The sequence below is a fragment of the Loxodonta africana genome, chromosome 3 (genome assembly GCF_030014295.1).
Source record: "Loxodonta africana isolate mLoxAfr1 chromosome 3, mLoxAfr1.hap2, whole genome shotgun sequence".
In the NCBI taxonomy this organism is placed as follows: domain Eukaryota; kingdom Metazoa; phylum Chordata; class Mammalia; order Proboscidea; family Elephantidae; genus Loxodonta; species Loxodonta africana.
The window spans coordinates 168261129-168283330 of NC_087344.1; the positions used below are offsets into that span (position 1 = coordinate 168261129).

Below are 22202 nucleotides of genomic sequence, written 5' to 3' on the forward strand. Positions count from 1 at the left end.
CCTTGGCTTTTTCTGCATTTATCCTAATTTCATTTGTGATATCTTTAAGCATTCTGTAAATTAGTTTTCTATATTCTGTATCTGATAATTCCAGGATTGTGTCTTCATTTGGGAAAGATTTTGATCCTTTTGTTTGGGGGGTTGGAGAAGCTGCCATGGTCTGTTTCTTTATGTGGTTTGATATTGACTGCTGTCTCCGAGCCATCACTGGGAAACTAGATTTTCCAGGTAGTCAGCTAAAAAAAAATGCAGTCAGATCCCTATCTGAATTCTCCCTCTGGCTCTGGGTATTCGGATGTTAATGGGGCCGCCTGGGGAGGGTGGGGGAGGGATCAGAGAGCTAGGAGTGTAGCACCACAGAATATAGAGCTGAAGACCGCGTTCATGCTCCGCCCTCGTCCACCAAAATCCGGGCGGGACGGGTCCCCGGCTATGACGCTGCTTTCCTTGCTCGGAGACCAGTCACTTCCTCCCGGGGACTTCTGCCTCCGGTGCGCGGCACCGCTCGCGTGCACCGGGTGGGCGTTTCCCACACGAACGGTTGGGCCCGCCCCCAGGGTCTATTCAGGCGAATGTATTTGGGCCCCGTGGTCACGCCCTGCCAGTGCGCACGTCCAAATCCCAGCGGGACGACTTCCCGGCTGGGACGCTGCTTTCCCCGTTCGGGGACCAGTCACTTCCTCCCGGGGACTTCTCCTTCCGGTGCGCCACACCTCTCACACGAACTGGGTAGGCGTCACCCGCACGGCCAGGTGGGCCCGCCCCCTGGGTCAATTCAGGGGAATAAAAATGGACCCCGCGCTCATGCCCCGCCTGTGCGTGCGTGCGCACGCGCCCAAATCCCAGCGGAATGGCTCCCTGTCTAGGACGCTGCTTTCCCCGCTCCGAGACCAGTCACTTCCGGGGATTTCTCCCTCCGGTGTGCCGTGCCCCACGCGCGGACTGGGTGTGCGTCCTCCCTCACGAACGTGTGGGCCCCGTCCCGGAGTCACTTTAGGGAAATATAGCTGACCCTCCCCCACTCGCGCCCCGCCTGCTTCTCGCCTAACTCCCGGCGGGACGGCTCGACCGCTGGGACGCTGTTCTCCCCACTCCCAGATCAGTCACTGCCTCCCGGGTGCTTCTCCCTCTGGCTGCGCCTCTACGCCGCCCGTGCCAACCAGCTAGACTTCCTCCCGGGATGCGTTCGGGGGGGAAGGGGTGGGCCCCCCTTCTGTGCCATCTACCCCCCTGGGCTCTGCCCCAGATCGGGCTCCGAAGGTCACCTGCCTGGTACGCTGGCTCCTGGTTCTGAAAACGGTCGCTGTCTGCCCGTATTTGTTCGTTTTCCGTCTCTAAGTCTGTGCTTGTTGTTCAGAGTTCGTAGATTGTTATGTATGTGATCGATTCCCTTGTTTTTCCGAGTCTTTGTTGCAAGAGGGATCCGCGGGAGCGTCCACCTAGTCCGCCATCTTGGCCCCGCCTCCTGTTGCTAACTTTTAAATTTGTAAGAATCAATGTTCAGTCTGTGAGGCGCTAGGCCAAGTTAGTTCACAAAACAAGTATAACTACCAGAATGATGAGCTAAACACATTTTACTATAGTAATAAGTTGTTCGTGACTCTCAATCAGCCAAATAAGGTATCAGAATAAAACTCAAAGGATAGATTAGAATAATGGTTAAAGATCTCAAATAAAACTCTACCTTAAATACACACACCAGTCAGAATGATTCCCTAGTGTATCTGAAATTTATTCTCAAGTGCCATTATGAAGGAGAACAAGTACATGCAAAGTGAAAAAAAAAAAAAAAAAAAAAAAACGCAAAACCAAACCCAGTGCTGTCTAGTCGATTCCGACTCACAGCGACCCTATAGGACAGAGTAGAACTACCCGATAGAGTTTCCAGGGAGCGCCTGGCGGATTTAAACTGCCAACCTTTTGGTTAGCAGGCGTAGCACTTAGCCACTATGCCACCAGGGTTTCCATGCAAAGTAAGGGCACTATTAATTTCAAGTTTTCATTTTTATTTTGGCAGATTTCCAAAATACAAACTTCAGGTCAATCTATGGACAATTATAGATGTAAAACAAGGAATGCAGCTGAGCAACAATTTCAGAGAAAAAGATAATTTTTCTAATATCTAGCAAGAATTACTTCTCACGTTTTTCAAATGTTTACACTGAAAGCCTTTCCACTCTGAACAATTCAACAATATAAACCTCCTTTCTGGGGATAACATTATATTTTTAACCATTGTATAAAGCTAAAAGTATCCCCCACCAATTCTTCCTGAATAACCAAAATATTAATAAAAGCCATACATGAAATTTCAAATTAGGTAAGTGCTAAGCCTTCATCTTAGCACTGTTATTATTAAACAGTGAGAAAGGCCAAGTTTTATGAGTCTACTTACCCAGGAAATGCTAATCGTTTGCAGGCCAACACTAGTTTCTAGCAATCCCTACACCAAAAATAAATAAATCAAACCTGTTGCCCCCGAGTCTATTGCAACTCATAGTGACCCTACAGGACAGAATAGAACTGCTCTAGAGGGTTTCCAGGGCTGTAAATCCTTACAGACACAGACTGTCATATCTTTCTCTCATGGAGAGGCTGGTGGGTTTGAACTGCCAACCTTTTGGTTAGCAGCTAAGTGCTTAAACACTGTGCCACAAAGGCTCCCCACACAGGGATATAATAATAATTGCTGCACAAGCAGCCTCTTAGTGTCTTAGGGTTTGGTGGCCCATGAAAGTTAGAAAGATGTTGAATGCTTAAGATTTTTCTAGGGGGCGATAAACTAGAAAAGGACTCTATTTTTAATTACACATAGAGTCAATCTGAATTATGCCAGCGACTATACTAATCATTAAGACTGCTGGTTTGTATTTTATGATGTTTTCTTTTACATATGTGAAGCGTGTTATTTCTTGGGGATAGCTATGCGTTGGAACCAACTCGACAGCACCTAATACAATACAAATAGTTGAAGGTTAATTAGCAGTGTAACTAAAGTAGGAATGCTGCCAGTCTCCTTTAAAAAAAAAATTTTTGTAATTGTAATCCTTAGTGACTACAATAATTCAATAGAGAACAGAAGCAGCTGCTTAAAATTTTCAAGGACAAAAGGAAGTTACTTCTATGCAACATTACTAATCTTGGTTACATTTTCTCCAGCAAAGCAGTTATTGAACCAAAAGTCCTGCTCTAACAAACATTTATTTACATTTAAGAATATAAACATGTTCAACTGAAGAGAAAGTCTTATTTTTTCCCTATTACTTGGTTTTTATTTCTCAGCAAACTGAAATACAGAATTTAAGAATGCTAATTTTCCCTCCTATAAGACAATTTTAAACAGAAGTGGTTCTTTCAAACCATTAGTAAAATAGCCTTTTGAAAGACTTTCAATTAGATATTTGCATAAGAAAAATGATCTGTAGTTACTTATAAGCATACAAAATTAGATATACAGAAGCACCGTAAATTCAAGATTATGGAAGATATGATAACTCACAAACAAAAAGAACACTCTTATTTTTCATCAACCCTAACCATACTTTCAATGCTTTCCAAATGATCACCCTGGTTCCCAGAGCAAGAGATTATAAGAAAATGTCTGCAATCTAAAAACACTGAAGATGCCACATGAAGCCCAATTGCTACCCCAAAAACCCGAATATATTTATTAGCCCTTACCCTTTCCTATCTGTAATCATTTCATTAATATATATTTAAATGTTATTTATTTATGTCTATCTTTTTTTTAGGGACTTCATGATATAATTAATAGGATCTCAAAGAAGTAAATTCAGGATAAACATAATCGTATAACACATTACTATATCAGATTAAAAAAAGAAAAAAACTTATTAGCCAACAATGGGAAGTACACAACTTTGAGAAAAATTGGTTACCAAGTCACCAGAGAACATGACCTACCGACACATCTTATTACAATGCTGGTCAGTCATCAGCTTAAATCAATCAACACATACATGTGATCATTTAAAAACTCAATAGGGACATGCAAAAGGAGTGGTCCTTTGCATGGAGCATTGTTCTTGAGTCAGAAAATTAGGGCTCTCCTTTTTTAGTTCACATTCTACAAATTATTAAAAGTTCAAACAGCAAATGCTGTTTTTAGATGTGAAATCAAGCAAAACTTTACCCTTCAGATTAGAAAAGTACTACAGAAAAATGGCACAACAGCATGACGATAAACTAGTTTCTTAACAGAAGGACTTTAAAAGGCAAAATCAGTTTTCAAACACATTTTTAAGCAGAAATAAATCTCAAATTCCAAAGGATTATAAATGCCTAGGAAGGGTCCTCAGAGTTTGAATTTAGAATTTGGAGGAAAATATATTAAACACGACTGTCCTCTCCTCCCCAAAATTACCACCATTCTGTGGAAAAATGTTTTTATTTGATTCTATGTTACTGAATGACATGGGGAGAATTAATTAATTCTAACTAAAAAGGACCAGGAAAAGCTTTTTGGGAGCAAGGACACCTGTACTGCACCTTGAAGGATGGACAGATCTTAGGCAAATGGAGGAAAGCCATTCCAGTAGGAAGCCGCCTCTTGTCATCTCATAGCACCAAGCACATTGCTTTGCACGTAAGAGACTTCCAATAAACTGTTTTGATTTTTTGCCTGACAAGATAGGAAATTTGAAGCAGCAAAGAATCCTGCAATAGAGAGAAAACTAGACTAATACATTCCTGCTCTATAGTAAAGAGTATATTCATATTCCTATTTCATGTAAATAACTCAGAAGAGGCTTACTCGTAATTTATAAATATTTTCATAAAGATCAGTACAAGGATATTGAAAATGTTATATGAATTGTAAGGTAAGGAAAGGAGAATAACAGTCCTAAAAGGTTCTGCATAGTTCACAAAAACACAGGATCTACAGGCATTTTATAAGTAAGATTATGTTCCCACAAATGGAGTCCAGACACATGGAGGAGCTTTAAACACATGCACTGAAGCAATACTGCATGTGCTTTGGGATAAGGCAGGCCATAGTGTGAATCCCAGCAGAGTGACGTATCAGTTACGTGATCCTGAGCAAGTTATTTATACTCTGGGAGTTGGTTTGAGCATAATGACACTTATCTAAGATATGTGTTGTGATGATTAAAGATATGATTTATAAAGCACTTAACACAGTGCCTGGCTTTAGTACTTAACAAAAGCACTCAACAAAGTGTAGTAGTCATAATGATAATAGCTGTTGTTAATATTACAAAATAAAATCTGAGTCTAAATCTATGTCAGGTTTTTAATTTTAAAATTCCAGAGAACTCATTATAACATTTTATCTTTACCATAAGACCAGAAGGACTGGGTGGCACCCAGTTACCATTACTGAACATTTTAATCAGATTCCATAGAAGAATCCTGATCAAAAGGGGTAAAATGCAGAACAGAATTTCAAATTCTCATGGATTCCAGACTTTCCTAGAGCCATGGAGGGTGGATGAACCCCTGAAACTACCGCCCTGAGATAATCTTTAAATCTTAAACCAAAAATATCCCCTGAAGTCTTAGAGCCAAACAATAGTTTTGCTTAACTAGTAAAAAAGGTCTGCCTTGAGCATTATGCTGTTTTAGAAACTATCTATATGGGATCAAATTGACAACAGCAACTCAAAAGATTAGACAGAAACCTTAGGGGGCAATGAGTTTATGTTAATGAGAGGAACAACTCAGAAAAGGAAGGTGACAATGGTTGCACAAACTGAAGAATGTAATCAATGTCACTAAATCGTATTTGTAGAAACTGTTGAATTGCTGTTTTGCTGTGTATATTCTCTACAACAAAATTTAAAGAAAAAAATAAAGTATATGTCCTCCTCCAAGAAAAAAATATCTTTAGAAATAATTAAAAGTCTTAGAAATATTTTATGCTTTAAGAACAAGGCCATTTGAAACTACTATATCCTATCATTGTTATAGTTAGCCTAGTACTAAGTCTCTGATTTATTAAAAATACATATATATTTGTAACAATGCATGTCTGGTTTAATAAAAGGAAAACACAACTAAACTGCTTATCCAGCCAAAGAAGATTTGGGGGAAATGCTTCTACCACAACATCACACAACTTTTTACTTTGTAACCACTCCTTATAAATAATAGAGTGAGAAACAGCCTTGCCAAAAGGAGCCCACGGTAAGGTGTATGTAAAGAAGAGCAGGTATGAGGCTGCCCCTGGTGCTCTGCATCTCACACCCCTTTACTTACACACACGCTCTTCTTAGGTTGCTTATTCACCTCTAGATCACTCAAGCAAAGCCACTTATGATAGTGAGAACCCAAGGAAAAGTGGTATCTATCAGAGGTAACCACACTGGCGGTTATCAGGCCAGAAATCTTCGGTGCACCCTTCTGAAGAGGCTGCTTGAAAATTCAGCGGGTTGTTATATTAACTTCCCCCACTCATCAAAAAGAACTCCAGGAGGTGCCTGACTGAATGAAAGGGAAAGCCAAGAACCTACTCCGTTTAACTCTAGGGAAGGGTTAAATTATGCATTAAGGCAAAGAAAATTTCCATCCTTCCTTTCTCTTTTCTCCTTTTCTTTAACAGAGTTAAAATCATCTAACTGGTTACTATTAAAACATAAAGCAGTTAGATATTTTCCAATTCTTACTACTTGAAGGTATCCTAGAGGTTTTCGGAGAAGGGGCTTTTAAAAAAAATTCTATGCTTACTAAAAAAAAAAAAACTAGTTACTAGTAAAACGTAACTGGTTACTATTAAAACATAAAGAAACTCTGTTTAAGAAAACGAATAAGGAAGGATGGAAATTTTCTTTGCCTTAATGCATAATTTAATCCTTCCGTAGAGTTAAACGAAGTAGGTTCTCCGCTTCCCTTTCCTCAGGCAGGTATAGGAGTTCTTTTCGGTGTGTGTGGGAAGTTAACAACCAGTCGAATTTTCAAGCAGCCCCTTCCAAGGATGCACCGAAGACTTCATAATCGCCAGTGCGGTTAAAAACCAAAAAACCCAAACCCACTGCCATCGAGTCTATTCCGACTCACAGCGGTTACCTCTGATAAATACCACTTTTGCTTGGGGTCTCACTATCAGAAGCAGCTTTGCTTGAATGATCTGGAAGTGAATAAGTGTGTGTGTAAGGGGTGTGGGATGCGAAGCACCAGGGGCAGTCTCATACCTGCTCTTCTTCACACCTTACCACGAGCTCGTTTGGCAAGGCAGTTTCACACGCTATTATTCAGAAGGAGTGGTTACAAAGTAAAACTTTTTGTAGCAACTACCAACTTCTATATTATTTTATACCAATTTCTATAGTAAATCAGATAGGTGCAAAAAAAATCACGAATTAAAATACGGTAAGCGCAGGTATTTGACTAAAGTTTTGGCTATCAAGCGCACGGACCAAAAAAAATGAATGCATTGTGCTTCATTATGAATTCCGCAGGGATTCGGATTTTTAATGTGTTTGTTACGCTTCGATTACGTGAGCTGTCACTGTATTCTATTTTCATTTTTAAAAAAGATATTAGGGAACCAAGTTCTTCGGCTTTACTCTCATTTAAATAACAAGAAAACAACTGAGCGTTCGTCCTGGTGATGTGAGCGGCTTCTTAGCCGAGTTTCTGGCTTCTGGAGTCGGGTCTATCCCGAACCCCCAGCCCGACGCCCTCGACGCCGCGTCCCCGCAGCGCCCACAGGTCAGGGAAGCCCCCGGCCCCGCCGAGGACCCCGTCCCCACGCCTCCTCCACCCCGAACCCCGCTCGGCCGGCCTGAACAAAGGAGGTCGCCCCTCAGTCACAGAAGCCGCCCCCCACACGCACACGCTTGCACCCCTCCCTGCCGCCGCCCTCGTGAGGGGCCCCCAGGCGCCCGCAGCTTCCTCCGCGCCCCGCGGCAGAACTCACCTCCAGCGGGCTGGCGGGTTGGGGGTGCGCGGAGAAGCCGCAGGAGCGGCCGCCTCGGGCGACAGGCGGCTGTCCGCGGGCCCTCCCTCAGGCGGGTCGCGGCGCCGCGGGCGGCGAGCCAGGCAGGGGCACCGCGGGAGGCCGGCGCGCGCCCCCCGTCCCCGCCCCCGGCAGGTCACGTGAGCCAGAGCTCCGGGGGCTCTCCTCTCCTCTCCTCTCCCGCCGTGGCACCGCCGCCGAGCAGCCCGCAGCGCCGCCCGCACTCAGCGTCCTCCCTGCTCTGCGCCTGCGCTGCAGCTCCGGGGGTTCCCATTCAAACCGACCCCGCCCCGCGTCTTTCGGACCGGCCAATGGCCGGCGACGGGGGCGGGGCCGAGCAGTAGTTCGCTCGCTGCCTACTCCCTCTCGGGCGTGGTGCCTTCGGGTCAGGCTGAGGGGAGCTTGGGGGACTTTGCCCTCAGCTGCTCTGACGCCCGTCCTCAACCACCACACTGAAGTAACTTCCCTCTCCTCTTATTTCTTCTTCAGACGCTGAAGAGTGGGGCGATAAATATACGTTCCAGGTAGGGTTCTTCAGACAGGGTCTCGCCTGGACCCCTTTCAAAGATGGGACAGCGAAACAAGTGCCTCCTTCCTTTGAGGCTCGGTGCCGCCTTGTAGAATGAGCATTCACAGCGGCATATGCGGGATGTTTAAGAAAAACAGGGCTCTATGAAAGGAACAGAGGGACCCGTGTGAAAGTCTGAACAAGGCAGCCTCAGTTCTTGAGGTTGTGTCACAATGCTGACGCTTCCAGCTGTTAAAAACCAAACTTTATGTTGACGACAGAATCTCTGGTTCTTAGGAAAATTGGATGACGATTTTACTCGGTTTCAGGCAACTGAGTTCCAAATATACTGGGAAGTGTAAGTTTTATTTCCATTACTTCCCGTCCACGTCGTGTTAATCCCCCCAAATAGGTCTCAGTTTGTTCTCCTTCCCAAATACCAAGACTACAGCCTCTGGGCTAAAGAATCTGATGAATTTAAATTAGATTATTTCTCAAAAAGACATTTCTCCACTGAAATGAGATTTCAATATTTCTACAGGCTTAAGTACGTTAAAGAAAACCCTAATTCCAGGATTTCTCTGAATGATAGCCAAAACCAGTGACCCAAGAAGCTGCTTCGGAAGGTGTTACAACAAAGCAGTTAGAGTATCAGCTTTGGCATCACACTAGACCCGGCTTTGAGCTCCATCTCTGCCACTTACTGCCTGGCTGACTTTGAGCAAGTTAGCCTTAATTTCCTCAACTGGAAACCACGGATAATAAATCCTCTTCTAATAAAGATAGTAAAGTAAGGCTTGTTAGTTAACATAGTGCCTGACACAATAGAAACTGTTCAGTAAATGGTACCTGTTGTCATTGTTATCAACAACCACCTTTAATGTCAGGCTTTCATAAGCAACTGAATTAATTGTCTTACTATTTCAGAGGCAGATATTACAATTCCTTCTCACTCATAAATTCTTCTTGGGTATTAATATGAAAGCTACAAAGGAAATCCAATATATCAAATTCACTATATCCAAAATCAATCATCCCCCCCAACCCCAGCAAATCTTCTCTTACACATGAGGACCCTATCCCTCATAATAGTCATCTTTATCTTTCCAATTACTCAAGTGGAATTACCTTCTAAAAGGCATAAATTATATTACATCATTCTCCAAGTACCTAAGGAAAACTTCTCTGAGGATGTAGCATTCAAACTGATAATTGAATCTCGAGAAGAAACCAGCCTTCAAGTGAAGTTCAGGAAAGAGCACACTAGAGGGGGAAGAAAAGCTGAACCCGAGTCTGTAGGGCAAGAACAAGCTTTGTGGGTTTGAGAAACTGGAAGAAGGCTGGGGTGGCTGAAGTGAAGTGAGAGAGAGGAGAACATACAAGATGGAGTCACACCAGATCGTGTAGGCCTTTGTAAGCTAGGGAAATGAGTTTGGACTTTCTTTTCTAAGTGTTACAGGAAACCAGTGGAAGGTTTTAAGCATGGGAGTAACTTAATCCAGTTTCTCTTTTTTTTAAAGAGTGCTCTGGAACAAATCCAGAATTTGAGACATTCTACATGACAGTACAGACTCTTCATAAAAGTAAATGCCATACCACATCACGCCCACTAAAATGGCAATAATAATAATTTAAAAACAGAAGTGTTGGTGGGGAAGTAGAGAAATTGAATCCCTTGTACGTTGCTGTGGAGAATGTAAAATGGTTTAGTCACCATGGAAGACCGTTTGGGGGTTCCTCAAAAAGTTAAACATAGATTACCATGTTGTTGTTGCTGTTGTTGTTAGGTGCCATCGAGTCAGTTCTGACTCATAGTGACCCCTATGTACAACACAACAAAACACTGCCTGGTCCTGCATCATCCTCACAATTGTTCTTATGCTTGAGCCCATTGTTGCAGCCACTGTGTCAATCCATCTCCTTGAGAGTCTTCCTCTTTTTCACTGACCCTCCACTCCACCAAGCATGATGTCCTTCTCCAGGGACTGACCCCTCCTGATAACATGTCCAAAGTACGTGAGAGGGAGTCTCACCATCCTTGCTTCTAATGAGTGTTCTGGCTGTCCTTCCAGAACAGATTTGTTCGTTCTTCTAGCAGTCCATGGTATATTCAGTATTCTTCACCAACACCATAATTCAAAAAGCATCAATTCTTCTTATATCTTCCTTATTCATTGTCCAGCTTTCACATGCATATGAGGTGATTGAAAACACCATGACTTGGGTCAGGTGCACCTTAGTCCTTAAATCTCTGCTTTTTAACACTTTAAGGAGATCTTTTGAAGCAGATTTGTCCAATGCAATGCCTCATTTGATTTCTTGGCTGCTGTTCCCATGGGTGTTGATTGTGGATTCAAGTAAAATGAGATCCTTGAAAACCTCAATCTTTTCCCCACTTATTGGTCCAGTTGTGAGGATTTTTGTTTTCTTTATGTTGAGGTGTAATCTACACAGAAGGCTGTAGTCTTTATCTTCATCAGTAAGTGCTTCAAGTCCTCTCCACTTTCAGCAAGCAATGTTGTGTCATCTGCATAATGCAGGTTGTTAATAAGTCTTCCTCCAATTCTGATGCCCTGTTCTTCTTTATGTAGCCCAGGTTCTTGGATTATTGCTCAGCATACAGATTGAATAAGTAAGGTGAAAGGATACAACCCTGACACACACCTTTCCAGATTTTAAACCATGCAGTATCCCCTTGCTCTGTTTGAATGACTGCTTCTTGGTCTAAGTACAGGTTTCTCATATGACCCAGCAATTCTGCTACTGGATATATACCCAAAAGAATTGAAAAGAGGTACTCAAACAAATACATGTACACTCATGTTTATAGCAGCACTATTCACAATAGCCAAAAGGTGGAAACACTCCAAATGTCCATCAACAGAAGAATGAAAAAACAAACTGTGATATATAAAATATATATATATATATATTTTTAATACACATACAAGGAAATATTATTTAAGAATAAAAAGGAATGAAGTACTGGTACATGCTACAATGTGAATGAACCACCAAAGCATTACGCTAAGTGAAAGAAACCAGACACAAAAGGTTACGTATTGTATGCTCTCATTCATATAAAATATTAAAAAGATAAATCCGTAAAGATATAATGCAAATATACAAATGACCTGTTTGGGTTGAGACAAATTTGAATAACCAAGTAGATAACACTTATTGCTCCCAGAGAATATCAGTGCTCTCTTGAAGGGAAAAAAAAAAAAGTCTAAAGATTTTGTGTGGAGTTTCCTCAGCAAGAATGTGGACTTGGTAGCTCCGCCTTTTGGAATAAAAGAGGGAGAACATGAGGGGTAGGAGCTTCCCAAAGTAATACCTAAGAACCCTTGGGAAGGAGACCTCAAAATGCAAGGAAAACAGCCTGTTAAAACAGGCTCATAGGGTCACTATGAGTCGGAATCGACTCAACAGCACTGGGTTTTAATCTCTCATTTGGAAGCTGAAATGAATCAATAAATAATGACAGCTAAGATGTATTGGGGAAACCCTGGTGGTGTAGTGGTTAAGTGCTACGGCTGCTAACCAAAGGATCAGCAGTTTGAATCTGCCAGGAGCTCCTTGGAAGCTCTATGGGGCAGTTCTACTCTGTCCTATAGGGTCGCTATGAGTCGGAATTGACTCAACGGCACTGAGTTTTTTTTGGAAGATGTATTGGGGCTAATCATGTTCCAGGCACTGTTCCAAGCACTTCACATATTTGAGGATTATACCTAGACCCTGACTGATATAAGGACTACGTGAATTTATGTATGTAAAGTGCTTTGGACAATGTCTAAAAAACAAAACAAAACCAGTTGCTGTGGAGTCAATTCCAATTCATAGCAACCGTATAAGGCAGAGTAGAACTGGCCTATAGTTTCCAAGGCTGTTATTTTTTTTCTTTTTAATTGTGCTTTAGGTGAAAGTTTACAGTTCAAGTTAGTTTCTTATACAAAAATTTATACACATATTGTTATATGACACTAGTTGCCATCCCTATAGTGTGACAGCACACTCCCCTTCCCACCCTAGCTTTCCCTTGTCCCTCCAGCCAGCTCCTGCCCCTTCCTGCCTTCCCATCCTGCCTCCAGACAGGAGCTGCCCATTTGGTCTCTTTTATCTGCTTGGACTAAGAAGCACACTCTTCATGAGTATTATTTTATGTTTTATAGTCCAGTCTAATCTTTGTTTGAAGAGTGAACTTCAGGAATGGTTTTAGTTCTGGGTAAACACAGCATCCAGGAGCCATGGCTTCGGGGGTTCCTCCAATCTCAGCCAGACCATTAAGTCTGGTCTTTTTACTAGAATTTGAGTTCTGCTCCACGCTTTTCTCCTGCTCTGTCAGGGACTCTTTATTGTGTTCCCTATCAAGGCTGTCATTGGTGGTAGCCAGGCACCATCTAGTTCTTCTGGTCTTAGGCTGATGCAGTCTCTGGTTTATGTGGCCCTTTTGCCTCTTGGACTCATATTTTCCTTGTGTCTTTGGTGCTCTTCATTCTCCTTTGCCCCAAGTGGGTTGGGACCAATTGATTCATCTTAGATGGCCACTTGCTAGCTTTTAAGACCCCAGATGCCAGTCACCAAAGTGGGATGTAGAACATTTTCTTAATAAATTTTGTTATGCCAGTTGACCTAGATGTCCCCCAAAACCATGGCCCGCAGACCCCAGCCCTTGCTACTCTGTCCTGTGAAGTGTTTGGTTGTGTTCAGAAACTTTTTAGCTTTTGGTTTAGTCCAGTTGTGCTGACTTCCCCTGTATTGTGTGTTGTCCTTCCCTTCACCTGAGATGATTCTTGTCTACTATCTAGTTAGTGAATTCCCCTCTCCATCCCTTCCCGCCCTCGTAACCATCAAAGAATGTTTTCTTCTGTGTTTAAACCTTTTCTTGAGTTCTTATAATAGTGGTCTCATACAATATTTGTCCTTTGGGACTGACTAATTTCACTCAGCATAATGCCAAGGCTGTAATCTTTACGAAAATAGACTGCCACACCTTTCTCCCTTGGAGTGGCTAGTGGATTCGAACTGCCAACCTTTTGGTTAGCAGTGCAGTGCTTAACCACTGTACCACAAGGGCTCCTGGACAATGCTTAGTACATGGTAATTGTTAAATACATTTTTACTATTACTATTATTTGAATTATTATTTAATCTTCAAACAACCCTGTGAAATAGGTATAATATCATCCCCATTTTAAAGTATCTTAGGTTGGTTCTTCTAGAAGCAGAACCTGAAACAGGGATTATTGAAGGGGTACTCTTCAGGAAGAACTTATAAGGGAGGAAGTGAAGCAGGATGGGGAACAGGAAAGATCTGAGCTAGAATGGGTCTTAGGAAATCCTGGCCTTGATCTGATCCATAGAGGGAGGATTCTAGAGTCTAGAGCATAAATCACACCATAGAATTTGCCTCCACTCTAAGCAGGGTGCTGGCTTTTTGTTCTTATTAGCATGGGCCATCATTTGCCTGTCAATTTGTCATAGTGTGGTGGCTTTCGTGTTGCTGTGATACTGGAAGCTATGCCACTGGTATTTCAAATACCAGCAGGGTCACCCATGGTGGACAGGTTTCAGTGGAGCTTCCAGACTAAGACAGACTAGGAAGAAAGGCTTGGAGATCTACTTCCAAAAACTAGCGAATGAAAATCCTAGGGATCCCAACAGAACATTGTCTAACTCAATTGCTTTGAACACGTTATAAGGAGGGATCAATCACTAGAGAAGGGCATCATGTTTGGTGAAGCAGAAGACCAATGAGGGCAAGGGAAACTCTTGGTGTGATGGATTGGCACAATAGCTACAGTGATGGACTCAAATATGCTGGTGATCGTGAGGATGATGCAGGACAGGGCAATGCTTTGTTCTGTAGAGAAAAGGACAGCTGTGAACCCTAGCAGCCAACCTCACAGCAGCTGGGAGACAGGTATACAGGCCAGTGAGGGGTATCTGAACAGGGCACCTAGACAGCGTCCAGCACAGCTAGTAAATGCCAGAGCCAGTCTGTCTCAGGAACCATGTTTTTTAACCTCTCCCAAAACTGCCTCTTAAAAAGTCAAAAGGAAAATAGTATATAAAAAACATATGTGCTTGGCACAGAAATAATATTAAACACTTAGTATTTAAAGAGCTCATACAATGAAAACAAAATGAGAAAAAATAGGCAAAGAATAAAGACCATCGCTTTACAATAGAGTTTCAAATGACTGTAATAAACCCATATAGGAACTTTAGATTCACAAATATTTAAATAAATGCAAATTAAAACGGTTCACACCGTTCTTTTTTTTTTTTTTTTTGACTATCAGATTGGCAGAAAAGAATTATTAAAAGGATGATAACATCCACTGTTGGTGAGAATGTGATGAAATTAGCCTTTCGTATGCTGCTGTTGGGGTTGCAAATTCTGAAGGGAGGTTTTGTAATACATACCAAAAGCCTCAGTACCTCTTGGCCACACAATTCCATTTTTAGGACTTTATCGTATGTAAGTGATCAGACAACTATGCCAAAATGAATGTACCAGGATGTTCATCACACAACCATTTTCAATTCTGAACCATTAGAGACAAATTACGTGTCCATAGGATTGGTGAAAACACTTCTTCTCTGTACATGTAAATTCATACAGTGAAATAGTATGCAGCCATTAAAAATGATGACTTAAATGCATGTTGGTTGACATACCAAGCTGTTTGCAATATACTGGATTGAGTTCTTTTAAGGAGCAGGCTATAAAAATCAAACCAAATCTGTTGTTGAGTCGATTCCAGCTCGGCGACCTTAGAGGACAGATTAGAACTGCCCCATAGAGTTTCCATGGAATGGCTGTTGGATTTGAACTGCTGATCTTTTTGATTAGCAGCTGAGCTGTTAACTGCTCAGCCACCAGGGCCTATATTAATAAATACTAACATTTTCAAATATGTCTTATAGTGAACATGTGTTACTTTTTTAAATTAAAAAACCCCAGAAAATATAGTCATATTGTGGATAATAGATTAATAAAGGATAGAGACAATTCGCAAATAAGGGGACACAAATGACCAATAAACATGAAAAATGTCCAGCCTCACCTAGTGTCAAAGTAAGGCAAATTAAAATAACTTTTAAGTACCTTTTTTTTTTTTAATTGACAAAGGTTGAAAAAAAGTTACTGTGATGGTTATGATTGTGTGCCAACTTGATTGGGCCATGATTCTCAGTGGTTTGTGATCACTTCCATGTTGAAATTTGATATAATGTGATCACCCCCATGATGGGATCTGCCCTGAGTAGCCAATCAGTTGAAAGGGAGTTTTGTTGGGCATGTGGTCTTCATCAAACATAAGTGGGCATTCTGGCAAGGACCCATGGAAGCAGCAGTCAAGAAGTCAAAAGACACATTGCATTGGGCAAACCTGCCACAAAGAACCTCTTTAAAGTGTTGAAAAGCAAAGACATCACCTTGAAGAAAAATGTACGCCTGATCTAAGCCATGGTATTTTCAATTACATGGTATACATGTAAAAGCTGGACAGTGAATAAGGAAGACCGAAGAAGAATTGGCTCCTTTGAATTGTGGTGTTGTTGGCAAAGAATATTGAGTATGCCATGGACCGCCAAAAGAACGAACAAATTTGTCTTGGAAGAAGCACAGTCAGAATGCTCCTTAGAAGCAAGGACGGTGAGACTGCGTCTCACATACATTGGACGTGTTGTCAGGAGAGATCAGTCCCTGGAGAAGGACATCATGTTTAGTAAAGTACAGGGTCAGCAGAAAAGAGGAAGACCCTCAACGAGGTGGATTTACACAGTGGCTGCAACAATAGTCTCAAGTATAACAACGATTGTAAGGATGGCGCAGGACCAGGCAGTGTTTCGTTCTGTTTTACATAGGGTTGCTATGAGTTGGAGCCGACTCGACGGCACCTAACAACAACAACATTCTGGCAAGGCTCGTGGGCTTTTGCTGGCTCTGGATCCTGCAGCTGTCTTCCTGTTCATCGGACCTCTGGCTCTTGTAACTTGAGCTAGCAGCTTACCTGTGGTCTTGTCTGCTGTGCTTGGGATTCGAAGCTTGTGAGCAACAGCCCTGCTGTCTGACCTGCCTGTCTTGGGTCTGCCAGCCCCCGCAGCTATGCGAATGAGGAGATGCCTCCAGCTGAGCCACGGTTTTGGGACATTCCAGCCTCTACAACCGCGTGAGCCATTTCCTTGATATAAATCTCTCTCTACATATACTTATATGCTTTACTGGTTTTGCTTTTCTAGAAAGCCCAGCCTAAGACGCTTACTATTCAGTGTTGCAGGGATCATATCAGAGACTGCACTCCCATGTTGCTGGTGAGAATATATACTTGCACAAATGTTTGAAATCAATTTGGTGTATGTATTAAGTGCATTACAATACTTATACTCTGTCCTAATGCTTCCCAGTAAGAATCTATCCCAAAGAAATAATTTAAAATACAGGCAAGGGTGCTTGGTAGAGGGTCAGAGAAAAAGAGGAAGACCCTCGATGAGACGGATTGACACAGTGGCTGCAGCAATGGGCTCAAGTATAGCAAGAATTGTGAAGATGATGCAGGACCAAGTAGTGTTTCGTATGTTGTACACAGAGTGGCTAAATGTTGGAATCGACTCGATGGCACCTAACAACAACAACAAGAAGGATGTTTACTCTTATGGTATTCTAAAATATTGAAAAACTAGACACAAGCTAAATGTCATTAGGGAAATGATTATAGTATAATTATGTGGTGTATATAACTATTAAAAACAGATATTTATCCCAAAGTTTTTTTTTGTGTGTGTGCTTTAAGTGAGCGTTTACAATTCAAGTCAGTTTCTCACACAAAAACTTATATACACATTGTTACGTGACTCTAGTTGCTCTCCCTACAATGTGACAGCACATTCCTCCTCTCCACCATGTATTTCCTGTGTCCATTCAACCAGCTCATATCCCCCTCTGCCTTCTCATCTCGCCTCTAGGTGGGAGCTGCCCACATGGTCTCATGTGCCTACTTGAGCTAAGAGGCATACTCCTCTTCAGTATCATTTTCTGTCTCATAGTCCAGTCTAATCTTTGTCTGAAGAGTTGGATTTGGGAATGGTTTTAGTTCTGGGCTAACAGAGAGTCTGGGGGCCATGTCCTCTGGTGTCCCTCCCGTCTTAGTCAAGCCATTAAGTCTCGTCTTTTTACTAGGATTTGAGTTCTGCATCCCACTTTTCTCCTGCTCCATCAGGGATCCTCTGATGTTTTCCCTGTCAGGGCAGTCATTGGTGGTAGCCAGGCACCATCTAGTTCTTCTGGTCTCAGGCCGATGCAGTCTCTGGTTTATGTGGCCGTTTCTGTCTTTTGGGCTCATATTTTCCTTGTGTCTTTGGTGTTCTTCATTCTCCTTTGCTATAGGTGGGTTGAGACCAATTGATGCGTCTTAGATGGCCACTTGCTAGCTTTTAAGACCCCAGACGCCACTCAACCAAAGTAGGATGCAGAACGTTTTCTTAATACTTTGTTATGCCGGTTGGCCTAGATGTCCCCTAAAACCATGGTACCAGGATCTCCGCCCCTGCTACTCTGTCCGTTGAAGTGTTTGGTTGTATTCAGGAAACTTCTTAGCTTTTGGTTTAGTCCAGTTGTGCTGACTTCCCCAGTATTGTGTGTTGTCCTTCCCTTCACCTAAAATAATTCTTGTCTACTATGTAGTTAGTGAATACTCCTCTCCCTCCCTCTCCACCCTTGTAACCATCAAAGAATGTTTTCTTCTGTGTTTAAACCTTTTCTTGAGTTCTTATAATAGTGGTCTCATACAATATTTGTACTTTTGCAACTGACTTATTTCACTCAGCATACTGCTTTCCAGATCCCTCCATGTTATGAGATGTTTCACAGATTCATTGTTCTTCTTTATTGTTGCATAGTATTCTATCGTGTGAATATACCATAATTTGCTTATCCATTCAATCGTTGATGGGCACCTAGGTTGTTTACACCTTTTTGCTATTGTAAACAGTGCTGCAATGAACATGGGTGTGCATATATCTATCTATTCATGTGATGGCTCTTATTTCTCTAGGATATATTCCAAGGAGTAGGATTGCTAGATCATATGGTATTTCTATTTCTAACTTTTTAAGGAAATGCCAAATTGATTTCGAAAGTGGTTGTACCATTTTACATTCCCACCAGCAGTGTATAAGTATTCCAGTCTCTCCACAACCTCTCCAACATTTATTATTTTGCGTTTTTTGGGGTGGGGTGAGATGGAATCTTATTGTAGTTTTGATTTGCAATTTTTTGTGAGCATTTCCTCATGTATCTGTTAGAAGCCTGAATGTCTTCTTTGGTGAAGTGCCTGTTCATATCTTATGCCCATTTTTTAACTGGGTTGTCATTTTGTTGTCGAGATTTTGCAGTATCTTGTAGATTTTACAGATTAGAACCTGATCGGATATGTCATAGCCAATTTTTTTTTCTCAGTCTGTAGGTTGTCTTTTTACTCTTTTTTTGTGAAGTCCTTTGATGAGCATAAGTATTTGATTTTTAGGAGCTCCCAGTTATCTAGTTTCTCTTCTGGTATTTGTGCATGGTTAGTAATGTTTTATATTCTGTGTATGCCGTGTATTAGGCCTCCTAGTATTGTCTGTATTTTTTTTTCCATGATCTTTATTGTTTTAGATTTTATATTTAGGTCTTTGATCCATCTAGAGTTAGTTTTTATGCATGGTGTGAGGTATGGGTCTTGTTTCATTTTTTTGCAGATGGGTATCCAGTTATGCCAGCACCATTTGTTAAATAGACTGCCTTTTCCCGAGTCTGGGGCTTTGTCAAATACCAACTGCTCATAAGTGGATGAATTTATGTCTGGATTCTCAATTCTGTTCCGCTGGTCTATGTGTCTATCGTTGTACCAGTACCAGGCTGTTTTTACCACCGTGGTTGTGTAATAGTTTCTAAGATCAGGTAGTGTGAGGCCTCCCACTTTGTCCTTCTTTTTCAGTAATGCTTTACTTATCCAGGGCCTCTTTCTTTTCCATATGAAGTTGGTGATTTGTTTCACCATCTCATTAAAAAATGCCATTGGAATTTGGATCAGGATTGCATTGTATCTCTAGGTTGATTTGGGTAGAATAAACATTTTCACAATGTTGAGTATTCCTAACCATGAGCAATATCCCAAAGTATTTCATCACATAGGAATATGTTATTGATGTTAAGCGAAAAAAGCGTGATGCACAATTGTCTTTGTATTATGACCCCAACTACGTAAAACATGTTTAATGAACAGTAGAAAGAATTACGCTGAAGTACTTTGATCGGTTACACTTTTCTCTACTTTTCACATTTTCTACAATAAGCAGAAAAACACAAAGCATTAAAACTGGGAACAATTACTCTGGATTTGTAGGTTCCCCATTGTGTGTCCCTCTCTCTGTCATTCCCTTCTGGTGGCTTTCTATAAAAATGTCATGGCTGTTGTTAGTTGCTGTCCACTCAGCTCCCAACTCGTAGTGGCCCCATGCACAACGGGATCGGGCCATTGTGACCCACGGGGTTTTCACTGACTTTTTTCCTTTTTCCAGAAGTAGATCACCAGGACTTTGTTCCTGGTCTGGATACTGCACTGAAGTTTGTTCAGCAGCACAGCAACGCACAAGTCTCCACTGACAGAAGAGTGGTGGCGCTGGCCAGGGATCGAGCCCGGGTCTTCCCCGTAGAAGTCAAGAATTCTACCACTAAATGACCACTGCCCTCAGCTGTAAAAAATACTAAGATATAAAAAAGGATTAAATGCTTTGGGGGAGAGGAAGTGATAGAGAAGTTAGGAGTTGGGCAGGGCTGGAGGAAATCTAGGGCCTGAAGTGGTTCTGGGATGAGGGACTTTCCATTTTAAAACCAGGACAGGAGTTGGTAAAGGAAGGTGAGCATGCCAAAACCTTGGTGCTTGTGGAACAAAGAAGGTAGGTTTGACAAGCCTGCCTGAGATAGAGAAGCAAGTTCAGGGCTTTAACCAGTAGACAAAGGTTAACCCTTAGTGTTCTCTAAAGTTGTTGTGTTCGGTCGAGTAGCTTCCAACTCATAGCGACCCTATGTACAACAGAACGAAACACTGCCCTGTCCTGCACCATCCTCACAATTGTTGCTATGTTTAGTCCATTGTTGGCAGCCACTATGTCAATCCATCTCATCCAGGGTCTTCCTCTTTTTCACTGACCCTCTACCTTAGCAAGCATTGATGTCCTTCTCCAGAGACTGGTCCCTCCAGATAACATGTCCGAAGTGGGGTGGGCAATATCACTGCTTAACAGCAGATCTGGAGGTTCCATTAAAACAGTTCAAATGCTCTTAATTCTCATGGTGTAGTGTGCAGAACTTGCAAGTAAATTGTGCAATGAAACTTATCTACACCCTATTGTTTAAAACGTCACATGGTAGGGTGGATTGCTTAGAAAAGAAGCAAGACTCTTATGACTACCCTAGCAGTTTTCTATGTATCTAACTTCTAAGAGTCTGTTTGCCTTTAGGATAGTATGCTTACTCAGATTTTCTCCTCTGAAGAAAATACCCACTCTTTTATGATGCTATTATTAGTCTTAATTGTGGGATTGCAAATGTGCCCAGAGGTTTCCTTTGATGGACAAATCACACGAATCTAAATAGTTGCCATTTGAAACTCTTTCTACCTTAGTGGCTAGACTCCACCTCAAATAGATGTCATTGATCCTTCCCAATCTGTCATTTTCCATCAGTGGGATCTCAGTGGAACCTTAGTGGGTCCCTGAACTGAGAAACATTAAGGACGAAGTCATTTTTTAGGTGTCTCACTCCCTCGTCAGCTTAAATTCCTCCCTAGAAACCAGGCGTAGCCACCCTACAGATATTTGCTAGTATGCTGGAGGGCCTGTGCAGAAAAGGGCAGGTCTATTAAGAATATTTGAGCAACACTACCATGTCAGCATCTATGAGTTCTGTTCATTGCCTCTACTCACAACCATTACAACTGCCTACCCCCTTCAAACCCATTTGGAAGGCTCAGGGATTTCCCCTCTAGATCAAGTTTGACATAAAGGCTTTTTCAGTCTCACTTTCTTAATAAAATTTCTACACATACATGCCCTTCCATTAGGGAAGAGGAGGAAGGAGAGAAGGAAAAAAGATTTGACATTTAATTGGTTTCAACCCACCTGGGGCAAAGGAGAATGAAGAACACTAAAGACGCAAGGTAAATATGAGCGCTACATCAGCCTGAGGCTGGAAGAACTAGATGGCGTCTTGGCTACAACTGATGACTGCCCTGACAGGGAAGACAACAGAGAAACCCTGAAGGAACAGGAGAGCAGTAGGGTAGACCTCAGATTCTCATAAAAAGGCCAGGCTTAACAATCTGACTGAAACTAGAGGGACCCTGGAGGTCATGGTCTCCAGACCCTCTGTTAGCCCAAGACTAGAATCATTCCCAAAGCCAACTCTTCAGACAGGGATTGGACTGGGCTATAAGATAGAAAATGATACTGGTGAGGAGTGAGCCTCTTAGCTCAAGTAGACACATGAGACTATGTAGGCAGCTCCTGTCTGGAGGCAAGATGAGAAGGCAGAGGGGGACTGGAGCTGGTTGAATGGTCATGGGCAATACAGTGGAGAGGAGGAATGTGCTGTCTCATTAAGGGGAGAGCAGCTAGGAGTACATAGCAAGGTGTGTACAAGTTTTTGTATGAGAGACTGACTTGATTTGTAAACTTTCCCTTAAAGCACAATTGAAAAGAAAAAGA

General features: G+C 42.1%; 1 protein-coding gene across 3 annotated transcripts in view; it reads right to left on the reverse strand.

Moving 5' to 3' along the window:
* Positions 1–8018, reverse strand: part of GPSM2 (G protein signaling modulator 2) — a 66737-nt gene extending 58719 nt beyond the window's left edge. Inside the window, exon 1 of one of the 3 annotated variants that reach the window (XM_003409538.4) lies at positions 7901–8018. The gene's annotated coding sequence lies outside the window, so the exon portion shown is untranslated. The remainder of the gene's footprint in view (positions 1–7900) is intronic. The other 2 variants (XM_010589525.3, XM_010589524.3) reach the window with 2 other exon arrangements.
* Between the last annotated feature and the right edge of the window lie 14184 nt (positions 8019–22202).